Source organism: Sorex araneus, chromosome 1 (genome assembly GCF_027595985.1).
Source record: "Sorex araneus isolate mSorAra2 chromosome 1, mSorAra2.pri, whole genome shotgun sequence".
Classification (NCBI taxonomy): domain Eukaryota; kingdom Metazoa; phylum Chordata; class Mammalia; order Eulipotyphla; family Soricidae; genus Sorex; species Sorex araneus.
This window is the reverse complement of record NC_073302.1, coordinates 42,931,199-42,946,707: the sequence shown is the minus strand read 5'-3', so window position 1 is coordinate 42,946,707 and position 15,509 is coordinate 42,931,199. Positions and strand designations below refer to the sequence as shown.

The 15,509-nt window shown below is 36.9% G+C and overlaps 1 non-coding gene across 1 annotated transcript; it reads right to left on the bottom strand.

Moving 5' to 3' along the window:
• Positions 1–14,077: 14,077 nt before the first annotated feature.
• On the bottom strand, positions 14,078–14,215 carry LOC129401497 (U8 small nucleolar RNA). The gene has a single exon (XR_008628387.1). It is a non-coding gene; the product is annotated as a U8 small nucleolar RNA (small nucleolar RNA).
• Positions 14,216–15,509: the final 1,294 nt, after the last annotated feature.

Below are 15,509 nucleotides of genomic sequence, written 5' to 3'. Positions count from 1 at the left end.
ATTTGGAGGGGCTGGCATGATAGCACAGCGGGTAGGGCGTTTGCCTTGCACGCGGCTGACCCGGGTTCGATCCCCAGCATCCCATATGGTCCCCTGAGCACCGCCAGGGGTAATTCCTGAGTGCAGAACCAGGAGTAACCTCTGAGCATCGCCGGGTGTGACCCAAAAAGAAAAAAAAATGAATGAATTTGGAAAACATTCTTACAATGACCACATGCTATCATGGTAATTCCGATCTTGAACCAGTGGAAGAAATATCTCTTGCATGAAAATAAGATGTAGAGGTTATGGAGATAACACGTGAGTAGGGCACTTTACACTGCATTCAGTGGATCCATGTTTGACCCCAGGGATCATCTGTTTTCTTCAAACCACATCAGGAGTGATGCTTGAGTGTGGAGCCAGACATAAGCCCTGAGCACAGATCTTTGGGTCCCCAAACTCCCTCTTAACAAAGGGGGTTGTTGTAAATATTGTTATATTTCTCATTTCAAGTATATTCAAATTATCTGTGACCAGATCATTTGTATGGGAAACATCACTGTCACTGTCACTGTCATCTGTTGCTCATCAATGTCTCCATTGTGAGACTTATTGTTACTGTTTTTAGCATATCGAATACCGAGATACTCCCGGTAGCTTGCTGGACTCTCTGAGAGGGGCGGAGGAATAGAAACCGGGTTGGCCACAGGCAAGGCAAATGCCTTACCGCTGTGCTATTGCTCCAGCCCATGGGAAACATATTACTATTAATCTCAAATGAGAAAACTAGTCACTAAATGTTACTGATAAGTAAATGAAATGATCATATGGTGGAATATATAAAGTGTCAGCATAAATGATATAACAAATATCATATTTAAAAGTGAAAATCAGCAGCAATATGTAATATATAATATGATTTAAATGATGTGCAGTTGAAAACCAGCAAAATCTGTGTTTTTAGGATGTGGCCTAAAGACTACTCTTTCTTGGGGGATTAGTTTTACATGTAGATAAAGAGAAACTTCTAGGTTAGTTATACTATTATTTTCATTACCTTTCCATTCACTTTGTAAAACTGCATTAGAAACAGAGATTATGGCTAGTGCTCAAAAATAGGTCAGGGATACCTTGTCTATTATTTGCCTTGATTTGAATCTCCATATAAACCACAAGAATTAAGAGGATAATTCCTGAGCATAGAGCCAAGAGTAGACTCAGAACATCACTGATACGACCCAACTGCCCTTTGAATTAAAAAAAAAATTATGACATACACTTCATATCAATGTATTGCTCCAACACTGTATTGAAAATATGTGCAATTTGGAGAAAATAATTATCTTCGTCCACAAAACATATCAGTGATGACTATCAAGAAGTTAATAGTTGCTCTACTTTTTTCAATAAATAAATCTTCAATCAAAAGATATACCCTTTATATCCTCTTTTTAAATTTTTTTAAATATTTCATTTCTATGTACAAAACAAGTTGGCTGAATTGTAGGCTACAAGGATATTAAAAAAAAAAGAAGAGACTTATACATATAACCAGAAAATTGAGCTTTAAAATGACTTCATCAGAAACTTAAATATCCGCAAGAAAAAATTAGGGTCTAGGGTGCTTGCCTTGCATGGAGCTGACCATAGTTCAATTCTCAGCACCACATGAGGTTCCCCAAACACTTTCAGGTGAAAACTTCCTGAACACAGAGTCAGGAGTAAAACCCTAGGACTGCAGGGTTTGACCTAAACAAAAAAATACATAACATACCACAATGAATCTACTGGATGTATTCATGCAGTTCTATAAACTTTGTTATTGTTTATTGTATCTTTGATTCACGCACTAATTTCAGAATACCACCTGCTTCTGTATACCAAAAAATTATTGGAAATCATGACTCAAAAAAGAAATAGTTTGACAAGTGGAATATATATGTTGCATGATGAAAGTCTGAGTTCAACCTCTAGTACCACATGGTTCCCTGAGCACTGAGCAATGCCAATGCCAACACTAATTCCTACTCTCTCTCTCTCTCTCTCTCCCTATTTCTCTCTCACTCTCTCTATCACACACAGATACACAATCATACTCTCTCACACACACCAATGCAAAGCAAGTTCAATAAGTAATATTGGCTTAACATCAGCACAAAATATATTCTTTAAAACATAGAAGGTTTTGAATTCCCTGTTAATCTTTCATGAGGCTCTGTGGTTGTTCTCTCATTATTGGGGGCACAAAATTTGGACAGAATCTTAGAGAAGGACCCTCAGGCTATTGTTAAAGAAAACCTCAGAGTCTATAATATGGACTTCACAGTAGTGTTTAATTTATTACTCAACCATAATATCTGGAAGGAGGAGAGTAAACTTCTACAAGGGGTACAGTAGAAAATTATATTGAAAGATGATTCTTTCCCCCAAGGCTAAAATATGTGGGCCGTAGGACATTCAAAATTATGTATAAATTAATAAATATTTATCCCTATCACATAATTTTCCAATTTAATAACATTTATGATTAGTAGTAACCAAATATACCATCTCTGCAATTATCTCCAGGTTATGAATTATTGACATACATCATCTATTCATTGTTTCATATTAAAGTAACCCCTTAACGAATTTGTAATTAAAAAAGATCAAACAGACATAATTTCTAAGAGAAATGTTTAGATGAAAAATTACCAAGCAAGTCTCAGTTATTTTAAAAACTTACACATGAGAGATATATTTCATGATTCCCTCTTCCTCCTGTACAGAGGTCATGATGTCTCAAGAGATACCTTTTTTCATATTGTGAAATGATGATTCATAAGATGAATTAAAGAAGGATTTAATTTTGTATCATAGGAAAATTTTATAGTATATTTAATTCATTTGTAAACTACATTTTTGAACATACAAATTAAGTTTAAGTAAAGGTGCTTACATATTGAAGTAAAATGCATTTCAATCCACTTGTAGGTATCTCCTTCCTAAAAGAGTTTCTCATAGTCAAAAAGAACTTTCAGCACTGTCAATATTAAAAAAATTAAAGCCAAATTGGGGATACAGAATTAAATAAAACTGCAAAGATAAGAATTCTATGATATTACGCCCTCAATTTTAGTCAATAATATGTGCTTCAATATTTTCTTCCCTTAGAACAAGTCCTCTTTCTACCTTTGCTTGTAGTAAACTTAGATCACCCTTTCTGCTACTGGAATTTGGGAAAAGAACATGTCATTTTCTATAATTCAAAAACACAATGGAAGAATAAATGATATTTCACAATAAAATTATAATTACGTTATGTGTTTAATTAAAAAGAAAACCAGATATACTAAATGTTAATTCTACATTTTATACTAAATGTAGAATTTTATACAGAATTTATACTTCTTATTACTCTAAACAAGAAAAAAAAATTAAATAGTTGCCTATTGTTTCTTCCATACCTTAATTATCTTTACAACAGTTGTTCTATTATATAGGTTATGTTAAAAAGTATGCATCTTGACTTTATATTTAATCTTATATATATTATACAAATACAGGGAATATATATATATAAATCATTTAAAATGTCTATTTTAGATTTTTATATTTGCTCTTTTTGTATTGTGTTTGACTTATATTTCCCATAGCTGTTGCAAATCTGAATTTTTCTTTTAACTACCAAAATAATTTGAAAGATCCCTCAAGATCCTGGCTAAGATTGAAGGAAGGCAAATTTATTTCTAATCATATACCTAGCTGTTAATAATAATAGCAGTAATAATGTAAATCTTGTATTTTGTTTTTTGGGTTTTTTTTTTTTGGCTTTTGAGAAAGTTTTCTGACAACATCAAAGTTTACTCAAATAGGCCTCAAATACGGAAACTGTTAATCGCAGATCTTAGGGAAAGAATTGATAATGGTCCTTTTATTTTTAACTTTATAATGCTGTTGATATTATATATTTTTAAATTTCATATTGTTTACATCATGCAGCAATCTAAGCCTCAAACTCTTCATTGGGATAATAAAATGTTTACTCAGTTCAAAAAACATGCCAGCCTGAACCTAGGTTAAAAACTGTTCTTAATCTCATTATAACTAATTTCCCCCATGGGACTTGACATAAAACACCTTATATTGAGAACTTCAAGCTTGCCATATTTTGAAGGCTTCATTTTATAAGAGCCTAACATTAATTCCTCTTCTGAAATATTGACTAATAAATCTTGATTTCACTAATAAATCTCTCTAAAATCATCCAGCATACATGAATTATGGTTTTTTTTGTTAAAAGAGAAACAAACACTTTCTGTATTAAAGAATAAATTGTATGGTTTCAGATACAACTTTGTGATGATAATAGGCTAAGGCAAGTGGAATCTTCTTTTCTTAAGTTACAAAGCTTTCAGGTTTAAGTCTCAGTCATACAATGATCAAACACCCATCCCTTCACCACCAAAAACCCCAGTATACCTCCCATCCCACCCCCACCCCTGTAAAAAAAAATAACAAAGGCAGCGAGCACACCGAGGGAGATGCAATGATGTGTTGTGTTGTTCTGTTGTCCGGGGGCACTTGGGGAGCTGTCTCTCATACTGCGCTGCTCGAGTTCAGTGTTCTCGAGCTGCTGTGTATGGACCAGATCGGGACGGCTCCTCCTTGTGCTCTGCTTCTGTATGTGCTGCTGTGCTCTCTTCTGTCTGTCTCTCTGTCTCTGTCACTGTAGTCTCTCCTCTGGTCTCTTCCGACCTCTCTCTGTTTCTGCTTCTGTGTCTTCTGTCTGTATTGTCTCCTTCACTTCCGTGTGTTCCTGTGTGTCTTCTCTGTCTTCTCTTGTGTCATCTCTCTGCTTCTGTGTCTTCTCTGTTCTTCTCCTGTATCCTCTCATGTGTCTTCTCTCTTATGTCTTCTTCTTCTATCTCTCCTGTCTTCTTCTGTCTCCCGGTCTTCCTTACAGTCTTAGTTTATGTAGCAAATTACATAGGGTGGTGACACATTAATGAATAGGGTTGAACATAGGGTTGAACAGTAACAAATCAACAAAGAAGGGTAAGACCATTTCCCCAGGAGATTAACATAATCTCATCTAAAGAGATTACTAGGAGATCCGTTCAAGGGTGGGGCACAAACAAGGGTGTGTCAGGGGTGTGAGCTAGGAATCTGCTTAAATAGTTATAGTAAATTTACTTCTAATATTTCTAGAAATGTCATTCTGTATGAGCACAGTAAAAGATATGTCAGACTTAAAGTTTGTTCTTTCTGAGGACAATTCACTATATATTCAAGACCACATTTCTCAGGCCTTGTTAGTCTTCCTAACCCCAGCAGAGTCCTAGTAGAATCGTTACTTTTGGATCATGACAGCATTTGTCTATGACCATGCTCTCAACTTATAGTTGAATATTGTGACGCTTTGGCCTGGCCAATTTTGATGCCAGGGTAGCTCACAACTTGCCCTGGGTCCATTCTGTCCCTTGTCGGGACCCTGCTTTTGGGGTGCTAGGAACTAAGGGCAACCGAGTTGAGAAAGCAGATGTCCAGGTATAAATATTATTGGAGTCACTCAGCTCCCATGTTACAAAGCATAATGTTAACTATCTTCCTGTGTCCATACAGGAAGGCCAAGCTTTAAGGTAAACTAAGTTCCCTGTGGCAAGGCTAAAAGGACAAACCCCATGTTATCCTACACACCACCACCTGTGTGGCTGATGATTTTCACTTTACTCTCTCTTTGATTACATTCAATATTTAGACAGAAAACTCACTCTTATTATTTGGGATTTCCCCCCAACAATCAGACCTGCTGAAAAGGCTTCATTTGATAATTTGTTTTCCATTGCTGAGAATGAAGAGCATATGAGGTTTTGTATTTCAGGTATTTTAGTAATTAAGTCCGAGAAATTTCTACCAGAAGCCATGTCACTACAAGCTCTTATCTCTGCCTAGTGGGCTCCAAAAGATGGTGGTCGCCATGCTGAGGGACACAAAGCTTTCCCCTCCCAGGATGGCACTAGGCTGTAGCTTAGTTTACAGTCTAGAGGCATTTCTGCAAGAAGCCGCTGGTTTCCGAAACTGGTTAGTGGGCCTCCCAGATCATGGTCATTCAGGAGCAGAGGAGCCGTTCATGAGCGGCTGCTCAGGGTCTCATCTGGGAGGAACAAGTAGAAAACTTTGTACTTTTCATTTTGTTGCTCTGTGTATATGTTGTTTCAAATATAATAAAATTAGGGAAAGCTGGCTGGAATTTAGAAAAAAATAAAAATAAAATGTTTTACCTCATTTTCTTTTTTGAAATGCAAAATGAACGGTTTTATTTATATAATTGAAAATAACAATTGAGTGAGTATTAGAAGAAACAATGCTTTATCTGAAGTTAAAATTGATTTTTAAAATGTTTAATATAGAGGGCTGGAGCGATAGCACAGTGGGTAGGGCATTTGCCTTGCACGAGGCCGACCTGGGTTCAAATTTCAGCATCCCACATGGTCCCCTGAGCACTGCCAGGAGTAATTCTTGAGTGCAGAGCCAGGAGTAACCCTGTGCATGGCCGGGTGTGACCCAAAAACCAAAAAAATAAATAAATAAAATAAAATAACATGTTTAATATAGTTCCTTATTGTTGTCAAAATGGAAATTCTTTTATTGTTACTTTATTGATAAATCTAATATATTCAGAAAATATAATAGCTGTACGCTTTGAAATTAGCAAAGGTATAGAATATAGAGAAATAAGCTTGGCTACAAATAATTTCTTCTTTCTGTCATGAGAGACATTTTTAGATAAATATTGGAGTGCAGTTATGTGTAGTCTTTCACAATATCCTAAGTTATAATGAAATTATTATATTATGTAATACGAAAGACAGGCAGATAACCTAAACAACATATCCTATTATATAACTACAAAGTAGCATGAAATTAATATAATTGAGTACCCAGAAATGTGACTCAGTGGCAGAAATCTATTATAAATTTTAATTTGACAAAGTATCTCATTGCTCATAATTTAAAAAGTATGTTAAGTAGCATAGAAAACTGAATTTTACATGCCTCCCTTCTTCCCTTCCTCCTTTCCTTTCCTTTTTTTTTTCCTTTTTGAGCCCATGACTGGTGTTTGCCTTAGCTTATTCCTTGCTCTGTATTCAGGCTTCATTCTTCAAAGTGCTTACACATCATTTGTGTTTCACAGGATCAAACTGGGATGGACTGCAAGGCAGCTTACCCACTGTACTATCTCTTAGGCCCTAAGAAGTTTCACATCTTACAACTCAAAATAAGCACTGTAGCACTGTCATCCCATTGTTCATCAAATTGCTCAAGTGGGCACCAGTAACGTCTCCATTGCAAGACCTGTTGTTACTGTTTTTAGCATATCCAAATACACCATGGGTAGCATACCAGGCTCTGCCATGCAGGTGGGATACTCTGGGTAGTTTGCCAGGCTTTCCCAGAGGGACAGAGGAATCGAACCCGGGTCGGCCACATGCAAGGCAAACGTCCTACCAACACAAAAGTTTCTAAGCTTGATGGATAATTCTCATGAGCAAGTCCAGCTGTTAACAAGCCAGAGAGAGTACAATGGCTAGGGCATTTGCCTTGGAAGTGGCGGCTGACCCCAGTACGATCCCCAGCATCCTAATATGGACCCCAGCCACTGCCACGAGTGATTCTTGAGTGCAGAGCCAGGAGTAACTGCTAAGCATTGCTGGTCATGGCCCCCAAACAAAAAGTCCAAGCGTTAGTTAGGACAGATGAAACTCATCAAACATGACATAGTGAAAACAATGAGCCTTTATCCATGAAGTTTAGGGTCAAAGTTTAGAAGCATCTGAAAAGGTTCTGAACCACAGAGCTCATTCTGGGGCTTCTGGAGCCACAGGGGAGCTGAGGTGGTAGCTGTTACCTGGATTTTTTTTTAAATTTTTTATTTTATTGAATAATCGTGAAAAAAATATACAGCTTTCAGGTTTAAGTCTCAGTCATATAATGATTGAACCCCCATTCCTTCACCAGTGCACATGTTCCACCACCAAGAACCCCAAAATACCCCCCTCCCACCCAGCTCCCACCTAAGTAGCTAATGATCTTCACTTTATTCTCTTTATACTTTGAATACATTCAATAATTCAATAGAGAACTCACTATTATTATTTGGAATTTCCCCCCAACAATCAAGCCTGCTGAAAAGGCATCACTTAATAATTTCTTTTCATTGCTGAGAGTGAAGACTCTACGAGCTCGCACAGCCGTGGCAGTGGCCGAGTGGTTTTGGATTTCTGATATTTTAGTTTGATTTCTCCGCCCCTCTCGGAGAGCCCAGCAAGCTACTGAGAGTATGGAGCCTGAGCAGCAGAGCCTGGCAAGCTACCTGTGGCGTATTCGATATGCCAAAAACAGTAACAATAAGTCTCTCAATGAGAGATGTTACTGGTGCCCGCTCGAACAAATCGATGAGTAACAGGCTGACAGTGATATTTTAGCTCAGTTCACAGTCTAGATGCATTTCTGTAAGAAGCCACTCTGGGTGCCAAAATGGGTTAGAAGACCTCTCGGATCATAGTCTTTAGGAGCAGAGGTTTGTTTCGCGCTCGGCAGTTCCGAATCTTGCACTCAGCTTCCACCAGATGCAGCTTGGTCTATGCCAGCCCCAGCTCCATGTCTCTCAGCTGATTCTTAAGCTTCTCCTCTTGGTCCATGTCCTCGTCCACCACATCCTTGGCAACCTTACTCTTTTGATGCGTGCTTCCTTGTAGAAAAATTCCCGGCAGCACTCATAGTCATCCACTTTTTGCCAAATCTTCTCAAAATAAGTATCAAGAAAATCTAATTAAACTACAAATTAAATTACACCTACTGTATTTTTTTTCACTTTTATAAGCTAGTTATATTAAGTTGTGCTTGTAGTAACAACTAGACCTCTTATTTTATAATTTAGGTGTCAGTTTTGATCGTGCCAATGCTTATGCTTTGGTATATAAAATTATTTCTCCAAAACTCCTATTAAAAGTGTACAAAACGCTTGACCAGTGTCATAAGGAACTTTTAGCCCACTCCATCTAGACCTGTTGACCTTATACAAAGTATAACATTTAGTGTATACATGTAGCAAATATATACAACATGTTTTCTTTATTATCCAAAGTCAGAGTTTTAGGGAAGTAACAGAAATTAGTATCAGAAAAAACCCTTATTCTATTATTTGTGTTTGTTTTGGGTTGGTCCATCCATAGTGGTTCTCAAGGCTTAATCTTGGCCTTGAGATTACCCAGAATTACTCTGAACTGGGCTCAGGATACCATATGGGATTCTGAGATTAAACCTAGGTTGGCTTCCTACAAGGCACACTCCCTATTTGCTATCTTATCTCTCTAGTCCCTTGAAAATATTATTTGTTTACTGAATGTTTTATTTATTTTTAATAATAATTAAAGATTGAAAGTGATAGTTTAAGTTTAATTTTCTATTCCCATTTAAAAATACTCCAGAGCTTTTTTTTCTAACCAGAATTCTTAAATATTGTCATTCACAAAGTCACACTTTTTTTACCATTCTATCTACATATATGTGTGGCATTAATACAGAATTACACAAAACATCTTGCATAATAATTGAAATGCTGGGGCTGGAACAATAGTACAGCCAGTAGGATTTCTGTATTGCGTGTGGGACCAGGTTTCCCACGTGCTCTCCTAAATGCCACCAGGAGTGAAGTCTGAGCACTGAGCCAACAGTCAACCCTGAACACGGCCAGGTGTGGTCCAAGAGCAAAATAATAATTGAAGTGTTTTTTTATGTTATTTTCCAATAAATAGAACATAGGAATCACATGGCTGCTTATTAATCAAGTAAATTATTTTTTTTTTCAGAGGGTTTTCAACCCCAATGTAGTTCTACTTTCTCTATCAATACAGTCTCAAGGGGCAAATTATTCTTTCTGAAGTGAAATTTCTACTGATAACTTCTAGCTCTGAACTAGATTGTATCCTCATTCATCTTCATTAAGATAGCTCTGGGACTTCATAAGCAGTTATTATGCTGCAGAGAATAAATATGGATGAAAAAAATGCTCTTTCACTTGGTATAGTTGAATACATATATTCTTAAGATATTGTGAGCTACCTTTATTAGCAAATCCCTGTTTGGTTTTGCCCTGACACGGTTTCTGTCCAAGTTGAAAAACATCACTTTTTTTTTTTTTTTGCTCCTTTGGATTACTGAAGTTTTGCAACTGCTGACATTACAAAATAGCTCTTATGATTTAGCTTTAAAGAAAAATTAGTTTATATCTGTTAACTACATCATTAAAAAGTACACAATCAATCTTAGAAGAAAATAAGGAATACATTTATTGAGAGGAAGGCAGAAAGAAAAGAAGGAATACAATAAAAATAATAACTGAAGTAGAAAAATATTCAGTGATACTATATATTTGCATTTCACCCTTATCTTTATGGATTCAAAAATTACTTTCTAAACTGAAAGAAAATTGAAATAAAAGAAAAATGTATAAGATATGTTTTGCAATAGGTCTGTAGCACTGTAGCACTGTCGTTCCGTTGTTCATCGATGTGCTCAACCAGGCACCAGTAACGTCTCCATCGTGAGACTTGTGGTTACTGTTTTTGGCTTACCGAGTAAGCCACGAAGAGTTTGCCAGGCTCTGCTGTGCAGGTGGGATACTCTCAGTAGCTTGCTAGGCTCTCCGAGAGGGACAAAACAATCGAACCCAGGCCGGCTGCATACAAGGCAAATGGCCTATCCAATGTGCTATCGCTCCAGTTCTTCAATAGGACATTTAAATTAAAAAAGGTGCAAGAGTGAGGAAAACAAACAAAAATGCCAGGTGCTTTTTCATTTTTTTTTGAGACTGAGAAATAGACATACTAACAGATAAAATATGGAAGAAAATCATCTAGATCTCACCGACCAGTGGACCAGATCCTACTTTGTGACTTTCTGTATTTTCAATCATTATTGTAATTCATATTTTAATTTCTCAAGAAACATAAATAAGTGAAATATATAGAAGTAAGTACTGCTTGGAGGTTTGATATTAAGTTTTGTACATTTATTACTGTTGAATACAATAACTGGTATTTGGAGATAGACTAAAGCAGATAATCAAAACCAAATTTTTTTAACTCCTATGATAGCACTTGGGAAATGAAGTCTATCTCATTTTAAATTATGAATAAGAACTTATTTTGCAAATAATATTTTGTAGGCAACATATTCATAATTAAAATATTCTGAAAAATGCTAAATGACTTGTAATACTAATTATTAATATTTTCCTTTGCTGTGTCAAATACTATCAAAATTTTATTATTTAATCGTCTTTCAAAGAGCATTATGAATTGTTGGTTCAATTACTACAACATCATCTTTATTTTGGCTTCTAGGTCAAGAGGATAATACAATTCAAATGCTTTAAATCAATTATGTGTACATGAAACCTGAAAATAATACCGAACTATAGTCATCGGAAATTTTTTTCCAAACAAACATTTATTTTTCTAAAAATTTTGTGCTTTTAAGGTATATTGGTACTTTTGTATTTTTAATTTGTTTATGTAAAGTTGTTAATTTGGAGTTATAGAGGTAGTACAGAGGATAAGACATTTGCCTTTCATGCTTTCTACCCAGTTTGATTTCCAGAACCATATATGATCCCCAGAGCCCTGCTGAAAGTGGTTCCTGAACACAGATCCATAAGAAAGCCCAAAGCCATGCTAGGTATGACCCCAAAACAAAATAAAAAATTTCAAATAAAATTTTAAAAATTGGGCTGGAGAGAATACAGCTGGTAAGACATTTTCCTTGCATTTGGCTGACTGATATTCTATTCCCCAACACCCTATATGGTTCCCAAGCACTTCCAGGCATGATTCCTGAGTGCAGAGTCAATAGAATCCCAAGCATGTATGGGTGTGGCTCCCAAACAAAAGGAAGGAAGGAAGGAAGGAAGGAAGGAAGGAAGGAAGGAAGGAAGGAAGGAAGGAAGGAAGGAAGGAAGGAAGGAAGGAAGGAAGGAAGGAAGGAAGGAAGGAAGGAGGGACAGAGAAAGAGGGAGGGAGAGAGGGAGGGAAGGAGGGAGGAGATAACTTCTTGACAATTTTATACTCTGATAAAAATTTTTTCTTAAAAATTATAATATGCTTTCAGCATTATATATTTTAGTTAATAAGATGACAAGCTTCAAATGAAAACCTCAATAAACTAGTAATATATAATGACCTAGAATTTGAACATCATGTAAGAATTGAGGCATAATTATGAAACATATTTCTAATATTATCCCAGGAGTTATAGGCTTGTTAAATGAATCATTAAATTAGACACAGAGAAACAGAGATAAAAATATTGAAGCAATAGTTTCTTCCAAAAACTTGTCAAATTCACATCCTTATAGAATAGACTTACATCATTCATTGACAGAAATGCTCCATGGTTTTCTAGAGGTTTGGGAAATTGTCTAACAGTTTTCTTCTTAAACTTTAATACTGACAGCACTTATTATAATAATATATAAAAGCACCACATTGCAATTTATTTAAAATTTTCTGTATCAATTGTCTAGACCACTAACATTAAAGATATCCTTGACCTTGGCATTTTTATCTAGCATGAATAACAAATACATACTTTGTGAATAAAATCTGCTTATGCTAACAAATCAAATATTTTGTAGGTTTGTTTATTTATTATTTTGTTATTTTATTACAGTTAAAGTATCCAACTTCGAATGCGAGTGTAGAAAGGTCAGCGACTGCAGCTGAACCTCAACAAGACGATGCTCATGAAAAACAAACTAGTTCCTGACTCTCCATTTGCTCTCAATGTAATGAACATCTCCGAATGCAGCAGCTAAGTGTACCTGGGTCGAGAAATCAACTTGAAGAATGACTTGGCGCCAGAACTGTGCAAAAGGAGAGAGTAGCATGGAAAGCCTTCAAGAGTGTCAAAGAAGTGGTTAAGAGGATAAAGGATCTCCAGTTTCAGGCACAACTTTTCGATTCCACCATTCTTTCTGCACTAACATACACCTCAGAGATCTGGGCTCTATGCAAACAGGATGAGAACACTATTCGGATATCCCAGAGAGGAATCGAAAGAGCTATGCTAGAAGTATCACGTCTCACTCAAGTGAGAGAAGGAATCCGGAGTTCCGACCTCCATGGAAGGTCAAGAATCAGGGACGCTGTCTCATTTGCCAAGACATCAAAAATCAGATGGGCGGGACATGTAATGCGATTCAGAGATGACCACTGGACTAGAGCTGTTACCGACTGGATTCCACGGGACGTCAAAAGACTGCGTGGCCGCCCACCAATGAGATGGTCAGACTTCTTTGTCAAAACCCTGAATAAACGGTTTGAGGCACTTCCTCATCCCTGGAGTGAGCAGATATCATTGGGCTATACTAGCACGTGACAGGGACAAATGGAGATGTTACTGGCGCCCACTCGAGCAAATCGAAGATCAACGGGAAGACAAGTGATACAAGTGAAAGTATCCTTCGTCCCTCTCGGAGAGTCTGGCAAGCTACCAAGAGTATCCCGCCCACACGGCAGAGCCTGGCAAGCTTCCCATGATGTATTAATATATCAAAAACAGTAACAACAAGTTTCACAATGGAGACGTCACTGGTGCCCACTTAAGCAAATTGATGAACAAAGGGATGACAGTGCTACATTTCTACTTTTAAAGTGACAGGGTTATAATAGTGCCAGCATTTATACTATTACTGTAAAAAGCTGTATATTAAAATCACCAAAATGGTGAAGACCCTAACTCTAGGTCTTAAATTGAGGAAATGGAAATACCTTTAGACAGAAATATTTTTTTTGTTTTTTTGATTTGTGGGCAACACCCGGAGATGCTAAGGGAATTACTGTGGCTCTGCAATCAGGAATTATTTCTGGTGATGCTCACAGGACGATTTAGGTTCCTAGGGATCAAAGCACGGTGGGTCACTCATCGACAATTTTTGATGAATGAGACTAGGAAGTTCCAGCATACAAAAGTAAGGAAGTAAGAAAACAGAATGCTAATTGGAAACTTCAGTCTTTTAAAAATCTGGTTTATTCATTTAATTATTTAAAGAATGAGATAGGAGCATTTAGGGTGTTGCAGCTCTAATCACGCAGAGACATTAATCATGAAGCATGTGAACTCCAAACTCCAGTCATGTTCTATCTGTCCTCTGAATAAAGGAACAGGTATGGATTATCCTACCTAACAATTGGAAACTATATCTAGAAACAAATACTATAGAATGTTGTCTAAGAAAGAAAACAGTGGTTGTCCATATAATATGTTATCTATCTTCATTTTATATTTGCAATATATAGCATTATCATTTTTAACCAAGATAATTGGCATATTTTAATGATACCATAAATATTTTAGACCAAATTTCATAAATACTTATGACTTGGCATAGGTAAATTATTTATGCTTGACATAGGTAAAAAATTACAGGTTGAAGTCAGTATTCTTAGTACTTTAATAAATAATTTTCTATCAATGAATTGTTATGATTGCTCTTTTTACCTCTAGAGCAATGTTCCATTTATCAGCTTTATCACTGAATATAAAGTATATTTCTAGTACAACCATATGTTTGCCAATAAAATCTTAATTCAATTATAAATTAATATCCTTTTTAAGTGTTATAATTATATTTAACTTATGTATTTAAAGAATGACAAGATAAATCACATTTGGTATAAAAAGCCATATTTACTGTTTGTATAAACTACTCAGATTACATTGTTCAACAAAATTGTATAGATTTGGGGTGCATATAATAACTTAACAATCATCTACATTGCCTTATGATCTCTAACAAAAATCTAGTTTTAGTCTATCACTGGCAGAGAGTCTCTGGCCTGTGTGCCTGGCTGTCTTCCCCAGGGCTCCTCGGAGGGGATGGGCTCCAGCTTCCCTCCCCACCCTGAGCAGAGCTCCCGACGTCTGAAGACCTCCAGAGTCTAGCCACAGCCATGCTCAAGTCGGACGAGCCTCATGCATGAAGGTACCAGCAGAGGAACTCAGTTGTGTGGGATCCGGGGCTGAGACCTCCAACCCTGCTCGGATCGAGACTAGGCCTCCTCCACCCAGATTTCCCATTTCCCAGTAGCTAGGTGGTCACACCCAGGGACTGCCTCCAGTGCCATGTAATCCCAACATCCATGGCCAGCATCCAGAGACTTAAAAGCAAGTTCCTGGAAGCACACGGCCGCTTCTCGCCTGTGTGATATCTTATAGCCTACTTCTCCTCTGGGAGAACCTGGCAAACTACCGGGAATTGTCTGGCCACATGGGAGAGCCTCACAAGGTCCCCATGGTGTATTAATATGCCAGAACCAGTAGCAAGCTGGGTCTCATTTTCCTGACCCTGAAAGAGCCTTCAATACAGCATCGTTGGGAAGGACGAGTAAAGAGAGGCTTCTAAAATCTCAGGGCTACGACGAATGGAGATGTTACTGAGACCACTTGAGAAATTCGACAGTCCACAGGATGATGATGATGAT